At 47.3% G+C, this 15,411-nt stretch overlaps 1 protein-coding gene across 1 annotated transcript in view; it reads right to left on the bottom strand.

The window, feature by feature from the left end:
• CEP85 (centrosomal protein 85) overlaps positions 1-2,243 on the bottom strand; it is a 38,176-nt gene extending 35,933 nt beyond the window's left edge. The window contains exon 1 of the mRNA XM_047792724.1: positions 2,118-2,243. The gene's annotated coding sequence lies outside the window, so the exon portion shown is untranslated. The remainder of the gene's footprint in view (positions 1-2,117) is intronic.
• Between the last annotated feature and the right edge of the window lie 13,168 nt (positions 2,244-15,411).

The raw sequence follows: 15,411 nt of genomic DNA, 5'->3' as shown, positions 1-15,411 counted from the left end.
TATTTTTAAATTAAGCTGCGTACATTTAAAAAAGACATAATGCTATCATATACTTAATACTCGATAGTATAAACATAACTTTTACATGCACTGGGAAACAAAAAAATCTGACTTGTTTTATTGCTGTGGTCTGGAACCCTACCCACAGCATCTCTGAGGTATGCCTGTCCTTACTACCCATCAAGTACTGCACTAAAGAGTCTATAGTATGTCTTATGTTTAATGCTCACGTCAAACCTATGAGGTAGTTACTATTACTATCCTCATTTTATGGATGAGAAAATAGGAGTTCCTGTCCTGGCACAGTGGAAACGAATCCAACTGGGAACCATGAGGTTGCAGGTTCAATCCCTGGCCTCACTCAGTGGGTTAAGGATCCAGCACTGCCATGAGCTGTGGTGTAGGTCGCACACATGGCTCAGATTTGATGTTGCTGTGGCAAAGACCGGCAACTGTAGCTCTGATTCAACCCCTAGCCTGGGAACCTCCATATGCTACGGATGCAGCCCTAAAAAGCAAAAAACAAACAAACAAACAAACAAAGAAAAGAAAGAAAATAAAGAAGTGAAGGGTGTACAGTTGGGAAGAGGTTTCAAAGCCAGGACTGTGCTCTAAAGCTATAGGAATCCTATCAGCGTTCTGTGTGTAACAAATAAAAGAAATTACTAGGGCACCACAAGCTGTAGTTTCTACCTCAGATTTAGCCACAGCTGCATGTCCCAAAACAGTTAGAAGTGGGGGGGGGACAGTTCATAAAATTTCTTCACTTTCCCCTTGGTCACCACCCAGGCTCTACTTTTCAAGTTGCTATCCAAGAATTAGACTTTGACAAGTATTTCCCCCCTTGAAGAATTACAATCTTGGTGGGGAACACACTTGGCAGCTGTTGCTAGGACCACATCAAGACAGGAGAGGATTTCAAAAGACACACAAACAGCTGACATAGACACATTAAGAATCTCACACCATCACACTCTTTTCATCGCCTTGATCATTCATTAAACCAGACCTAAAGAAAGAGAAGCCAGATCCTTGCTAAGAGGTTGCCTTTACAAAGAACTGGTCTCGAGACACTTAACACCACTGATCATTACAAAACAGACAAGGCCTAAAGGTAAGTAATGAGGCATGGTTATCTTAATGGTCCTTGTACTACTCCTCCTCTCTTCCTAGCACACAGTATTCAATTCACCAACCAAAATTCACTGAGTGCCTCCAATCTGCCTGGCTCTGTGCCATGTGGTGGAAGCAGATGGGTATAAAAGACAAACAGGTTCTGATTCCCCCAGCCCCGTGTTACTGTGATGAAATAAGTGCTGAACACCCTCTACTGCAGAAACAATTTTTACTACACTTTGTGTGCATGCAGAGAACCTCCCTGTCTATAGCAGGCTTCCTCAATCTCCGTGCTACCGACATCGGAGCTAGGCTAAGTCTTCCTTGTGGGGCTGTCCCGTACACCGCAGGCCGTTTAGCAGCTTTCCCGGCCTCTACCCACCAGATGCCAGGAGTAAACCTCGAGAAGTGAGGGCTAAAAGTGTCTCCAGACACTTAAATACCCTGTGGGGGGCAAAGTCGCGCGGGCTGAGAAACTCCAGCCTAGCGCCTGCAACCGCTCTCTGTCCCCCGACCTTCCTTCTCTATTCATTCTCCAAATCTCGGCTCCAACTTCACTTCCTCCGCGCCCGGGTACTGCTCCACCTGCTCTATTGACAGTGCTGGCCGAGCAACCACCCGCCGGACGCCTACTCCTCTCCCGGGACTGTGCGCTCCCGTAGGGTAAGGAACTTGGTACCGCCGTACCCCGGCGAGCGGGCACAGGGCCTGTCCTTACAGACGTCCCGCGATTACTGTGGAGTGTGTGAAAAGGGGCAAGGCGATGAGGGCGGAGGCGACAGAGACCTGAAGAGGCGTGGGGTGGGGTGGGGGCATTATTTCAAAAAGCCGGGGCAGTGAGCAACCCGAGAGGGACGGCACAGCCGCCCTGCGCATGCGCTGCGTTCCGCCGCGGCCCCTCACCGAGGCAGGTCGAGCGCGCCTGAGGCTCCGCCTGGGCTCTCCAAGGCTGGGACAGGGTCTGTCAGTCCGACCGGGCCCCCGAGGGGAGGAGGACTTACGTGGGCCTGAAAGCGGGCGGCGAAATCCCTCACTCAGGGACGCCAACTGCGGCCACCACGTCAGCCGCGGGCGGCGCTTCGGTCCCTCAGTTCGGGTAACGGCCGTTACCCACCCGCCAGGCCGCGCGCCTCAGAGCGCGCGCCGTCCTGGCCCCGCCCCTTTCTGCCCTCCTGCAGCCAATCAGAAGTCGGGCCGCGCGGGTGTCCCGCCCCTGCACGCCGCCCTCGGCGCTGAGAACCGACGGTTCTCTCTGCGCATGACCTCGGCGCAGCTCTCTGCAGTCTCTCCCCCTTGGCGGGTCTATCCTGTGGGCCGATCCCTGGTCACCTGAGCTTAAAGTGGCTGTTTGGGCCTGGTGCGGAACAAGTTGGAAGCCAGCGCAGATAATTCCAGGATACCTAACCTGTCCACCTTCCTCCCATTCCCCACCACTCCCACTTGAAGCAGGGCGTCGCGTCGTGACCAGAAGTTAGAGTGTAGCCAGGGTCAGTTGTCAGGGTCGGAACTTGGTCTGGGTTATAAAGTCAGTGGTCAGTCTGTGACCAGGACTCAGGTTGAAGGGTAAGGGATCGATCTTGCCTCCCTACTCAAACTTGGTCCCTAGGAAAAGGAACTACGTTTATTTGCATTAATATATACTTGAAGAATCAGCTGAAATTATTTAAAAGGGACCAAGACGTCAGCCAAAGTATAGTAAAATTCAAGATATCTGGAAACCTGACTTGGAAGGGAGAGGCATTAACAAGTTGTGTGGATATAAGAAAAGAAATGTATGTATATATATATGACTGGGTTGGTTTGCTGTACAGGAGAAATTGACACAACATTGTAAATCAACTATAATTTTAAAAACTAAAAAGTTGTATGATAAAACATGGTAACTATAATTGTTACTGACCAGGGTTCTTGGACTCCATAGAAATTGATAAAGAGACCAGATAGGAGTTCCCGTCGTGGCGCAGTGGTTAACGAATCCGACTAGGAACCATGAGGTTGCGGGTTCGGTCCCTGCCCTTGCTCAGTGGGTTAACGATCCGGCGTTGCCGTGAGCTGTGGTGTAGGTTGCAGACGCGTCTCGGATCCCACGTTGCTGTGGCTCTGGCGCAGGCCGGTGGCTACAGCTCCGATTCGACCCCTAGCCTGGGAACCTCCATATGCCGCAGGAGCAGCCCAAGAAATAGCAACAACAACAACAACAACAACAACAACAAAAGACAAAAAAAAAAAAAGGCCAGATACATAATTCGGGCAAGGATTGGGGAGTTCCCGTAGTGGCTCAGTGGTTAACACACCCAGCTAGCATCCATAAGGACTTGGTTCGATCCCTGGCCTCGCTCATTGGGTTAAGAATCCAGCATTGCCATAAGCTGTGGTATAGGTCACCAACCCGGCTCAGATCCCACGTGGCTGTCCCACGTGGCTGAGGCATAGGCAGGCTGCTACAGCTCAGATTAGGTCCCTAGCCTGGGGACCTCCATATGCCATGGGTGTGCCCCTAAAAAATACGAAAAAGAAAAGAAATTCAGGCAAGGATTTATTGGGACTACAGAACAAGTAACAGTGGACTGGAGGGTAGGAAGTAGGCTTGGTGGGTTGTGGGAACAGCCACTTAATGGCTTCTATTTCTTTGGTGATAAGCTTCTATAAGGAGGGAGGGAACAGGGGTGTTTAGAGGACTGAGAAGAATGGGGAAGAGCTGATGTGGAGAATGCAAGAGAAACCAGACTGGAAACTAGAAGTGCTGAGATTTAAATTTATAATTGGCAAACAGTATGTTTGTACAGCTTTCTCCAATGGGTAGCTATATTTTAAAAATAACTCCATTATCATATTATAGTACTGTTACTCTTTGTCCAGGGCCCTTGGCCTTCTTAATCAATGGAAATTGCTGAGGCCAGACAGGAAAAATCAGGCAAGTTTTTACTGGGGAGTTCCCCTTGTGGCTTAGTGGTAACAAATTCGACAGGTATCCAGGCAGACCCAGGTTGGATCCCTGGCTTTGCTCAGTGGGTTAAGCATCTGGTGTTGCCTTGAGCTGTGGTGTAGGTCACAGAACAGTTCGGATTCCAAGTTGCTGTGGCTGTGGCGTAGGCCAGCAGCTGTAGCTCCAATTCGACTCATAGGAGCTTCCATATGCTGTAGGTGTGGCCCTAAAAACAGTAATTTTCCTTGCTTGCTCTCTCTTTGTGGGCGTTAGGCACCGCCAGCTGCTTCCTTATATGGTGTGAGAGTAGGGGTGGTCCAGGGGTCGGGCCAGAGGGGTGGCTTAGGTGATCTGCCTCCTCTTTGGTGGTGGTGTGTGCTAGGGGCATATATAGTACCCTGCTTCTGCTCCCGATGCCCTGCTTTTGCTCTCAGCTCTTTAGAAGTGGCAGTTGGGTTTTTAGTTTTTTTGTATCTTCTTGCCCATGATTTGCCTCAACTTCCCATGCATGCAGTTATTTTTAGTCCCTTATAGTTTCTTTGTATTTTGTTGCTCCAGGAGATGTTTGTCTAGATGCAAGCATCACAGCCACTGCAGCAAATGGACCTAGGTCCCAGGTCCTGGTCTCAGTATCAATTTTCACTTGTGAATGACTCCTCATTTATATTTTATCAAAGACTTTGGGCGCTAATTTCAGAGACTATTCACAATTTTTCATTATGAGGTCATCTTTGATCTTCAGTTACTTTATTATTTTAAAAGATTTTGGTGCATTTTAATAAAATATATAAATGGAACTATCATTTGACATTGAGGTAGGAGGTGGATGGGCCCCCTGGGCTGAGAACAGCTGGGACTTGTTAGGCTGAGTAAGTTGGGCTTTGCTTTGACACCTCAAGGAAAAAGTTAATGGCAGGAGCTGACTTCTGCTGGAGTAAATGATAAGGTGATCACTTCAATCACTTCTGGGGTCAAGACCTTCCCAATTACACATGCACAGTAAGACTCAGGGGTCAAAAAGGGAAGGGGCACCAGGTGTGATACCATCCCAGAAACCTTTGCTCTGGAATCCATCTTGGCCAAAAGGTGTGCACACACACACACAGACACACGGGAGGTCGGGAGATAAGGGGAAGCAGTTAAATGTGAAAAATAAAACAAGATAATTGGTGAGTTCCCGTCATGGCAAAGCAGAAACAAATCCAACTAGGAACCATGATGTTGTGGCTTCTATCCCTGGCCTCGATTAGTGGGTTAAGGGTCCGGTGTCACCATGACCTGTGGTGTAGGCCAGCAACTACAGCTCTGATTTGACCCCTAGCCTGGGAACCTCCATGTGCCGCGGGTGAGGCCCTAAAAAAAAAAAAAATTAAATCACCTCTCTGGCACAGTCCCCACTGAGGAGGACTTCCGCACCCATGCTCCTCTTTTTGCCTATGTATTACTGCCTTGCTTCTGTCTTGTCTTTTTTTTTTTTTGGCCTTTTCTTGGGCTGCAAATACAGCATATGGAAGTTCCTAGGCAGGGGTCCAATAGGAGCTGTAGCCACCAGCCTAGGCCAGAGTCACAGCAGTGCGGGATCAGAGGTGTGTCTGCGACCTACACCACGGCTCACAGCAACGCTGGATCCTTAACCCACTGAGTGAGGCCAGGGATCCAACCCGCAATCTCGTGGTTCCTAGTCGGATTCGTTAACCACTGAGCCACAACGGGAACTCCTGCCTTGCTTCCGTCTTAAATAAACTACTTCTCCATGTTCTCTTCCACATGTACTGTGTCTCTAAGAATAAATTTTATACCTGTTTTTACTGTCTTTGCCTCCTTGAAACATTCTTGGTTACAACAGGGGGCAAGAATCAGGGCAATTCTGCTTTCAGCCTCTAGTTGGTCTAGTGGCTAGGGTTCCTGGTTTTCAACCAGGCTGCCCGGGTTCATTTCTGAGCAGAGAATTAAGATCTTGTTCCAAGCTGTGGCATCAGCTGGCAGCTGCAGCTCTGATTTGACCCCTAGCTGGGGAACTTCCATATGCTGCATGTGCAGCCATGAAAAGGGGAGGGGAAGGGGAGAGAGGAAGAAAAGAGAGAAAAAGAAAAAGAAGGGAGACTTGGAACCAGCTGGCCAAGGCCCAGGAACTTATTACCCCAGAACGAGTCATAAGAGTCCCCATGTTGAAGCAGAGATCATCTGGTCAAACTCTTAAGTGACCTCTCACATGTATAGACACACACACACACACACAGCCCATTATCCATAAAGCCTTGAAACTTTGTGGTCCAATAACACAGAAGAGGAGTCAGACAAAGTAGGAAAATTTGCTGTTTATTAGTCATTCCCTCTGCCCTGTTTGGAAGAGTTCCAGGGATAGGAAGGGAAGGTGGGATGAGGAAGCCCTGCCCAATGCTCAGTGGCCACACTCCTTACCAGATGGTAGTTGGGTCACATACGGATTCCATCTTCACCCCAACCTCTCTGGTCCATAACAAGAAAACAGACTATTTGCCTCTCCCTAAATCTTCCTCTACCCCACCCTTGCATCAGGCAACTAAACTAAAGGCTAAGGGCTAGATAGAGTTGGGGAAGGTGTCTGGGCAGGATTTTATCCTAGCATCCAACCTATCACCATCAGAAGAAAGACAGCCATCCAGGATCCTGCAGGAAAGAAAGAAATGATCATGAAGCAGGATTAGGTGGATTTGAGAGCCTAGGAAACTTTTTAAGCTTAGATATTCCACTTTGGGGATTATTTAGTAAATCATTCATGCATTCTTTCAACAAAGCTTTCCAGGACTTTGTGCCAAATCCTCTTTTAGATTGTGGGTGAGGTGGATGGAAATACAGAGGTGAACTCTCTCATTCAGTGTGGACCCTCCTCTATCCCCCTCACTTGTTGTTACCTGTCTGGCTTCGTAACTTGACATTTCAACCCCTACTCTAAATCATTTCTGGGTAGTCTCAGGTTCTGATGAGGGATAAAACTCTGTGACCACCAACAATGCCACAAGGACAACTCTGCAATGTACTGCAGAGGAAGCTCAGACCTAGGGTAACTGACTTCTCCCAGGACACATATTGTTGAGCAGAGACAAGATCCAAGACTACCACCTGCCAGAAGCCAGTGTGCACCCCTAGACCCTGAGGCAAACATCAGAATTCCATCACAGCAATCTCTGTGCACGAACCTGTCGAACTCCTGCTGCTGGAGGCACTGGGCTCTGAAATCACAGAGGAAGAAAGAAAGATTAAGCTTAAGCACAAGACCAGCAGACTACCATCATTTCAAGACTGAAATAGGAACTCAGAAGAGTGTGATGACAAACCTTCTGCCTTTAATTAAGAATAGACTTACTAAGAAGGCAGGCTTTTTCCTGAGGGTCAGAGCTTTGGAAGATTGTCACGGAATAGAAAAAGAGATGGTTTGAGACCAGCAAGGAAGATTTATAAAAGCAAGCTGGCACAAAGGACAAACAGACTGGGAGAAGAGTGACCTGGTGTGATAGAAAAGACGAGAATGGGAGAGGAGAGAAATGTAATGAGTGAGAACAGGACCAGATTGGGTGAGAGGAGGAGACCACAGCAGAGAAAAAAAGGAACGGAGGAAGATATGGGCTTGGGAAGATATGGACCTAAATTGAGGAAAGTCTGAGGACATGTAGATAGGAGGGGGCTCAGCGTCTTAGATCAGATTAAGTGGGGGGATCTGGAGGAGGGGTCAAGGAGGCCCCCAAATGATCTCATTACCACCTAATCGGATGGGCCCGAATACCATCCAGCCGGCGCCGCTCTCCAGGCCCTCCCGAGCTGGGATCTTCCAGGTTCGACTCTTAGGTGGACTCTTCTGACTACAGGTCTGTGGCGACACAGCAGAAAAGTAGCGAGGTCTTTCCCCCCCCCCCCCGCCCCAGCCTGGACGGGCCTTTGCCTGAGACCCCCAAGGATCCCCACTAAGTTCCCTAAAATCCTGCACGAATTGAGGGACAGTCCTCAAGCCCCTCGGCCTCGCCCTCGGCCCCGCCCCCGGAAGGATAGGCCAATCCCCAGCACCGCCGTCCTCTAGGCCCCGCCTTAGCCCCGCCCCCTAGGGTGCCAGAATAGCCCGGGTCGGGCTCCCCAGCTTTCTACCCGAGCTGCGGCGGACTGAAGCCGCAGCGACTGCCGGGAGCGCCTAGGGCTGTCCACTCACCGGCTGACACTGACGTCCCGCCCGCTTGTCACACAGGGTCACTCGGCCGTGTAGGTAGACCGTATCGCTGGTCGAGAAGCGGAACAAGTTGAAGGCGAGCTTCACCTCCAGAGCGGCCCCGTTGGCCTGCACGCCTCTGAGCAGCAGGTTGCTGACTGGGCAGCTGCGGGGAGAGGCAGCATCACCCACTGTTAGGACCCCCGAAAAATATTGATTTCCCCGTTTTTGCTTTTCCTGTGTGGATATAGATGCTCGGTCTCTTACTGAGAACTTACATGCATTATTTCACTTCATCCTCACATCAATCGTAGGAAGAAGGTGGTTCTTTTGCACTCCTCCCCTTTCCTTTTTTCTTTCTTCTTCTTTTTTTTTTTTTTTTTTTTGTCTTTTGTTGTTGCTATTTATTGGGCCGCTCCCGCGGCATATGGAGGTTCCCAGGCTAGGGGTTGAATCGGAGCTGTAGCCACCGGCCTACGCCAGAGCCACAGCAACGCGGGATCCGAGCCGCGTCTGCAACCTACACCACAGCTCACGGCAACGCCGGATCCTTAACCCGCTGAGCGAGGGCAGGGACCGAAGCCGCAACCTCATGGTTCCTAGTCGGATTCGTTAACCACTGCGCCACGACGGGAACTCCTCTTCTTTTTTTTTTAAACATCTTTTCTCTCCCACTGTCTTTTCCTTTCTTCTTCTCCTCTCCTCACTAATATTATTTTGGTAGTAAATTACTGCAAGATGACCTTTTATTTATTTATTTATTTTCTAAGGTCTTCTGCTTTCAGTAAAGGAAACTGGGCATAGCTTATCAGGAACCTTCTATTAGCAATAACTGCTTCACACTTAAAAGGGAAATGTTAGTTACTGGTGACAAAGTCTGGTAGATGTAAAAAATTGTGAGCTAAGGAATTTGGAGACAGTGGCCTGAATTGTCCACACTATTGTCATGGTGACGTTTTTTTGAGGCAACAATAACCTAAATGTAGCCTGTTTATTATAACTGGTAATATTTATATAATTGGCCCATGGGCAGAAAGAAATTCTTACTGTGCATAAGTTCTGTTTTAGGTGTTTAGGAGAATTAGGGAACATGAGTGAACAAAACAGACCAAACCTCCTATTCGCTCGTGGGTGAGGGGAGACAGACAACAAATAACTTTAATGAAAAAGGAAATGATCTCATGTAATACAGTATAGAGTAGGGGGTGATAAGTAGATAGAAGGAAAAAATAGGGATCTAGGTTGGATGAGTGGAGGGCAGTTGCAATTTTAAAGAGCATGACGGGGGAGTTCCCATTGTGGTGCAGCAGAAACCAATCTGACTAGTATCCATGAGGATGCAGATTCAATCCCTGGCCTTGCTCAGTGGGTCGAGGGTCAGGGATCCAGCACTATGATGAGCTGGGGTATGGGTTGCAGATTCGGCTGGGAACTTGTGTTGCTGTAGCTGTGGCATAAGCTTGCAGCTGCAGCTCCAATTTGACCCCTAGCCTGGGAACTTCCATATGCTGTAGGTTCGGCTGTGGAAAAAAAAAAAAATATATATATATATATATGTATATATATATATACACACACACACACACACACACATATAGCATGGACAGGGTAGGTTTCATTGAAATGGTGACTTTTTAGCAAAGACTAAGGAGATGAGAATTTTCCATATGTGTATCAAGGAGTTGAGGATTCCAGGAAGAGAAGTCAATGTAAAACCCTAAGGGACAGCAAATTATCTTCCCACTAAGTTACCTGCCCAAACAGATGCTACCTCCTGTGGGCATTAGGGAGTCACTTCTCTGAAATCTCTCTTGCACTTCCCAAAGCCTATGTAGTTTTGTTTTGTTTTGTTTATTTATTTATTTATTTATTTATTTACCCTGGGATCTTTATTCCAGGACTCAAGGTCACCATCAATAAATCCATTCTAGTTTCCCCCCTTGATGGTCCCTTTCTTTTTTAAAGATGAGTAAACCGAGACTCCGAGAAGTTAAGTAAGTTGTCCAAGTTTCTTCAGGTAGCAATCTGGCCGCAGGCTCCCCCCAACCAAACCTTTAATCACTAGGTTCTCTTTCCTTCTGACAAAGAAGAACCGAATGCTAGGATGGATTTGGTGGTGCCTCAGAACCTGGACTCTAGAGCATGAGTAGACTAGCACCTGGGTCTAGCCATTTAAACTCTGAACCTTCATCTTTAAAGTAGGGGAAATAATACCTCACAGGGTTGTTTTCAGGAATAAATGAGGTAATGAGTGATTCACTGGGCTCTGTGAAGACCTGTTAATGTTAATGAAATACAATCAGAAGGCAGGATCTCCAGCTCCTTCCCTAGACCTTGAGCTGTGGAGGGTAAGGACTTGGCCCAGCAGTTAGCAAGGTCTGCCACTTAGCAGTTGTGTGAACTAGCCTAAGTTTCTCCATCTATAAAGTGGGAATGAAAATATAACTCTGTCATACAGTGTGTTGTGAGGCTTAAGTCAGTTAACACATGTGAAGTGATTCGAACAGTGCCTACCATGGAATAAATGTCAAATATATTACATAGTGTATAGCACCCTGAAATGTTAGTTTTGGTTTTGATTTTTACTTTTTTTAGTCTTGCTTTTTAGGGCCACACTTGTGGCATATGGAAGTTCTCGGGCTAGGGGTCAAATCGGAGCTATAGCTGCTACCCTACACAGCAACAGCAATGTAGGATCCAAGCCATTCCTGCGACCTACACCACAGCTCATGGCAATGCCAGATCCTTAACCCACTGAGTGAGGCCAGGGATCAAACCTGCATCCTCATGGCTACTAATCGGATTCGTTTCTGCTGTTCCACAACGGGAACTCCCTTGATTTTTTTTTTAACATTGGGAATTTATTTATTTATTTTTTAATTTAAAAATGATTTTTATTTTTTCCATTATAGCCTTGATTTTTACTTTTATCATTGTAGGCCCTCAATAATTGAGGAAAGAATAAAAGGAATGAATGTCATTGGATGTAATCTTGGACAGGTCTTAATCTCCTTGTGCCTTCATCTACTTATCTGGAAAATGGGAATGATAATAATATTTGCATTTTTTTCAACAAACATCCAGCCAGCACTTACTTTTTCTTTCTTTCTTTTTTTTTTTTTTGTCTTTTTGCCATTTCTTGGGCCGCTCCTGCGGCATATGGAGGTTCCCAGGCTAGGGGTCTAATTGGAGCTGTAGCCACCGGCCTACGCCAGAGCCACAGCAACATGGGATCCGAGCCACATTTGTGACCTACACCACAGGTCACGGCAATGCTGGATGGTTAACCCACTGAGCAAGGGCAGGGATCGAACCCGCAACCTCATGGTTCCTAGTTGGATTTGTTAACCACTGCACCACAATGAGAACTTTTTTTTTTTTTTTGTCTTTTTGCCATTTCTTGGGATCACTTACTTTTTCCCACTGTTTACGTACCAGGGATACAGAGAAGAAGAATGACAGGATCTTTGCTCATGGGTACAGATGCACCCAGTGCAAGCTATAGTCCAAGAACCAGGGTGACATTGAGAGGAGGTTGCCAGGGCCCAGCAGATACTTACCTCTTCTTCACAAAGTAGTAGATGGCCTTGGCAGCACCAGTCCTGGAGATGTTGGTGCTGGCAAAGACCTCATTGGCCACTAGGGCAAATCTGTCTGGGTCACTGCTTGTGGCTCTGAGGACCACATAGAGAGGCTTGCCAAGGGGAGCTGGTCTGTTTTCAAGTGGAGATGAGAGCTCAGAGTCCGTGAAGATGGCCAGGATGACAATGGTGTCCCCAGTGCCGGGAACATGGATGGTGATATATCTGGAGAGGGACAGAAATGAGACTCTCACCACAAAAATCTAGAGGCAGGGACTATCACTCATCTTCTGCCTTGTACCCAAGGTCACTGAGCACCGGGAGCCATAGAGAACTAGGGGAGAGGAGGAGGAAATCTGCTAACCTGCCTCCTGGACCTCCTAAAAAGTGAGGGACCACATCATCAATCCCCAGACCCTAGGACACTTGAAGCCATCCAAGCCATCCAAACTCAAGGTAATTTACATAGACAACCCATAATGCATTACTTCAGAGCAGCGTCTTTTTTTTCCACTAATATTTTGAGTTTCAATCTAAGAGGTACCTGTGATTGGTGGAGGGGGCTTGGGGGGCCAGCGTCCTGAGGGTGTTGATTCCTTTTGCCTGAATTAGAGGCAAGAGGCAGCTGACAGAAAAGAACTCACGGGAAGGAGACCACTGGGTGAGGGTGGGCCTGGCTGACGTTCACCACCAGAGGGTACATGCACTTGAAACTGAGCACTGTGGAGTCATTACTGACGGAGTCAGGGAGCACCTTCAGAAGCTGTACCTCCAGAGAATAAAGGGCGTGGCTGTTGTTGGTCTAGAAAAAACAGAGAGGCAGCTATTACCTTCAGATCTCCAGGGGAATCACCTTCTCCCATCTTCATTTGCTGCAAGCTGTTTATTTAAATACGAGTCATGGCTAAAGTTTATTGAGCATGCATTGTATTCCAGGTACTGTGGCCTGGACACAACTCTCTGAGGAAGGTTGTTATTAGTCCCATTTTACAGAAGAGTAAACTGAGGCTTATAAAGTTAAAAGATTTGCCCAAAGCAAGTAACAGAGCCAGAATTCAACATCTTTCTGATCCCAGAGCTTCCCTCCCCCCTTTTTTTAAATGGTTACTGTCTTGGCCTATGGAAGTTCCTGGGCCAGGGATTGAATCCTAACTACAGCTGAGACCTATGCCACAGCTGTGGCAACACTAGATCCTTTAACCCACTGGACCAGGCCAGGGATGGAACTCTCTCCTCTGCAGCAACCCGAGCTGCTACAATCAGATTCTTAACCCACTGCGCCACAGCAGGAACTCCCCAGAGCCCATGTTCTTAACCTCTGTGCCAGTGATTTTCAGATTTCTATGTGGGAGTATCCATTGTGGCTCAGCAGGTTAAGAGCCCAATATTGTCTCTGTGAGGATGCGGTTTGATCCCTGGCCTCACTCAGTGGGTTAAGGATTCAGCATTACCACAAGCTGCAGTATAGGTCACAGGTGTGGCTCAAATCTGGTGTTGCTGTGACTGTGGTGTAGGCCTCAGCTGAAGCTCCGATTTGACCCCTAGCCTGGGAACATCCATATGCTACAGGTCCAGCCATAAAAAGAAAAAAAAAAAAATTTCAATGCGTATTTTAGAATCTCTTGCAAAAGAATAAATGAAACAATCACTGTGGAGCTTGTTAAGATTGCCAAGTCCTGGTCCCTTTCCCAAGATTCAGGTATCTTTTTGGTATTTCATTTTTTCTATAGGATTTTTAAAAAAGATATAAAATGATTTGTTGCTATGAGTGAAGCAGCTTATCAAAAAGAACACTGATAGAAATTCTCACTGTGAGTGTTCCTGCTGTGTCTCAGCAGTTAACAAACCCGACTAGAATCCATGAGGACTCAGGTTCGATCCCTGGCCTCGAGGAGTGAGTTAAGGATCCGGTGTTGCCTTGAGCTGGGTGTAGGTAGCAGATGTGACTCAGATCCTGTGTTGCTGTGGCTGTGGTGTAGGCAGATAGGTGTAGCTCTGATTCGACCCCTAGTCTGGGATCTTCCATATGCTGCAGGCACGGCCCTAAAAAGACTTTAAAAAAAGAAAAGAAATTCTCGCTATGGCACAACAGGATTGGTGGCATCTTGGGAGCGCTGGGACACAGGTTCAATCCCCAGTCCAGCAAAGTAGATTAAGGATCCAGCATTGCTGCAGCTACAGCTTAGGTCGAAACTGTGGCTCGGATCGGCTCCCTGGCCTGGAAACTCCATAAGCCTCAGGATGGTCAAAAAAACAAAACAAAACAAAATAAAACAAAAAAAAACAGTGATAGAGAATTCTAGGGGCACAGCCATGAGCTTAGCTAAACAAGAGACTCCATGAATTTTTGGGTGGTAGAACTAGACACCAGAGGAACTAAATCACCCACCCCAACCATTTGAACAAACTCTAGTTTTCAAACTGAGCCCAGGGAGCCCCGGAGCCTCTCTGAAGTTGTGTTAAAGCCCCCCTGTGCATTGAGAGGAAGCTAACACAGCAGGGCACACTTCTACCCTGTTCAATCAGAGCTGCCATGCTTTTATATGTTTATTTTTATATTTGGTTTTTACATAAGATCCCTTCCAAGGAAAGGAGGTAGCAACATGTAAAAAAAAAAAAAAAAGATTTTGAGGGAGTTCCCGTTGTAGCTCAGTGGTAAAAAACCCAACTAGTATCCATGAGGACGCAGGTTCAATCCCTGGCCTCGCTCAGTGGGTTAAGGATCCAGCATTGCTATAAGCTGCAGTGTAGGTTGAAGAAACAGCTCAGACCCCACATTGCTGTGGCTGTGGTGTAGGCCAGATGCTGCAGCTCCGCTTCAACCCCTAGCCTGGGAATTTCCATATGCTAAGGCCCTAAAAAGACAAAAAAAAAATTTTTAATTAAAAATAAGAAAAAAAGATTTTGACACACAGCACATGACACATGGTAAGACATTAATAAATATTGGTTGTGTTGGTTATTATTTTAAAGGATTCTGTGGTTGACAAGTTTGGAAACCAATTTCTCAATCCATTGAGTCTGGTACCATTTATAAGGGCATTCCCAATTTGATGGGGGACATGGCCTCTTCCCCAAAAAAGACTTGTCTGATGGCTAAGATGTGATTCCATTTCAGAGAATTATTCTTCAGTTAAATGGAAAGAAAGTCAAGACTGGTACTCAATCATTCATTTCCCAGTTCCTCCCCCAAAATACACATAAAGCCCAACTTCCTATCAACTGGCGCCTGCCAGCTTGCTCACAGAGAGGTGGAGTCCACAAGTTCCATCCTTCTTCTCCATTGTGAAGACCTGGACACTGCGCCCCTCCGCTATCTTGCTGACACTGGAGCATCTTGAAAAGGCGCCTTCCTCCAGGATCCAGCGGCGAGTCTTCAGGAAGCAGCTGCTTAGGATCACCTCAATTTTCTGCGGCTGGCAGTGCAGGGCCACCAGCACCCTGGATAGTTCTGCGGGACAAGAGCCAGGGCAGAGGTTCCTGGGTTGATGCCAAGGGCAGGGACCGAGTTCTAATGGGTAGCAGAGACTTTAGGGGGGTATTAGTCCAATCTCCAACCACTCCCTTAAAGGATGACTCTCCCTTAAAGGAAGTGAGACCCCTCTGCTGTG

The sequence above is a fragment of the Phacochoerus africanus genome, chromosome 8, assembly GCF_016906955.1.
Source record: "Phacochoerus africanus isolate WHEZ1 chromosome 8, ROS_Pafr_v1, whole genome shotgun sequence".
Classification (NCBI taxonomy): Eukaryota; Metazoa; Chordata; class Mammalia; order Artiodactyla; family Suidae; genus Phacochoerus; species Phacochoerus africanus.
This window is presented reverse-complemented; position numbering and strand designations above follow the sequence as displayed.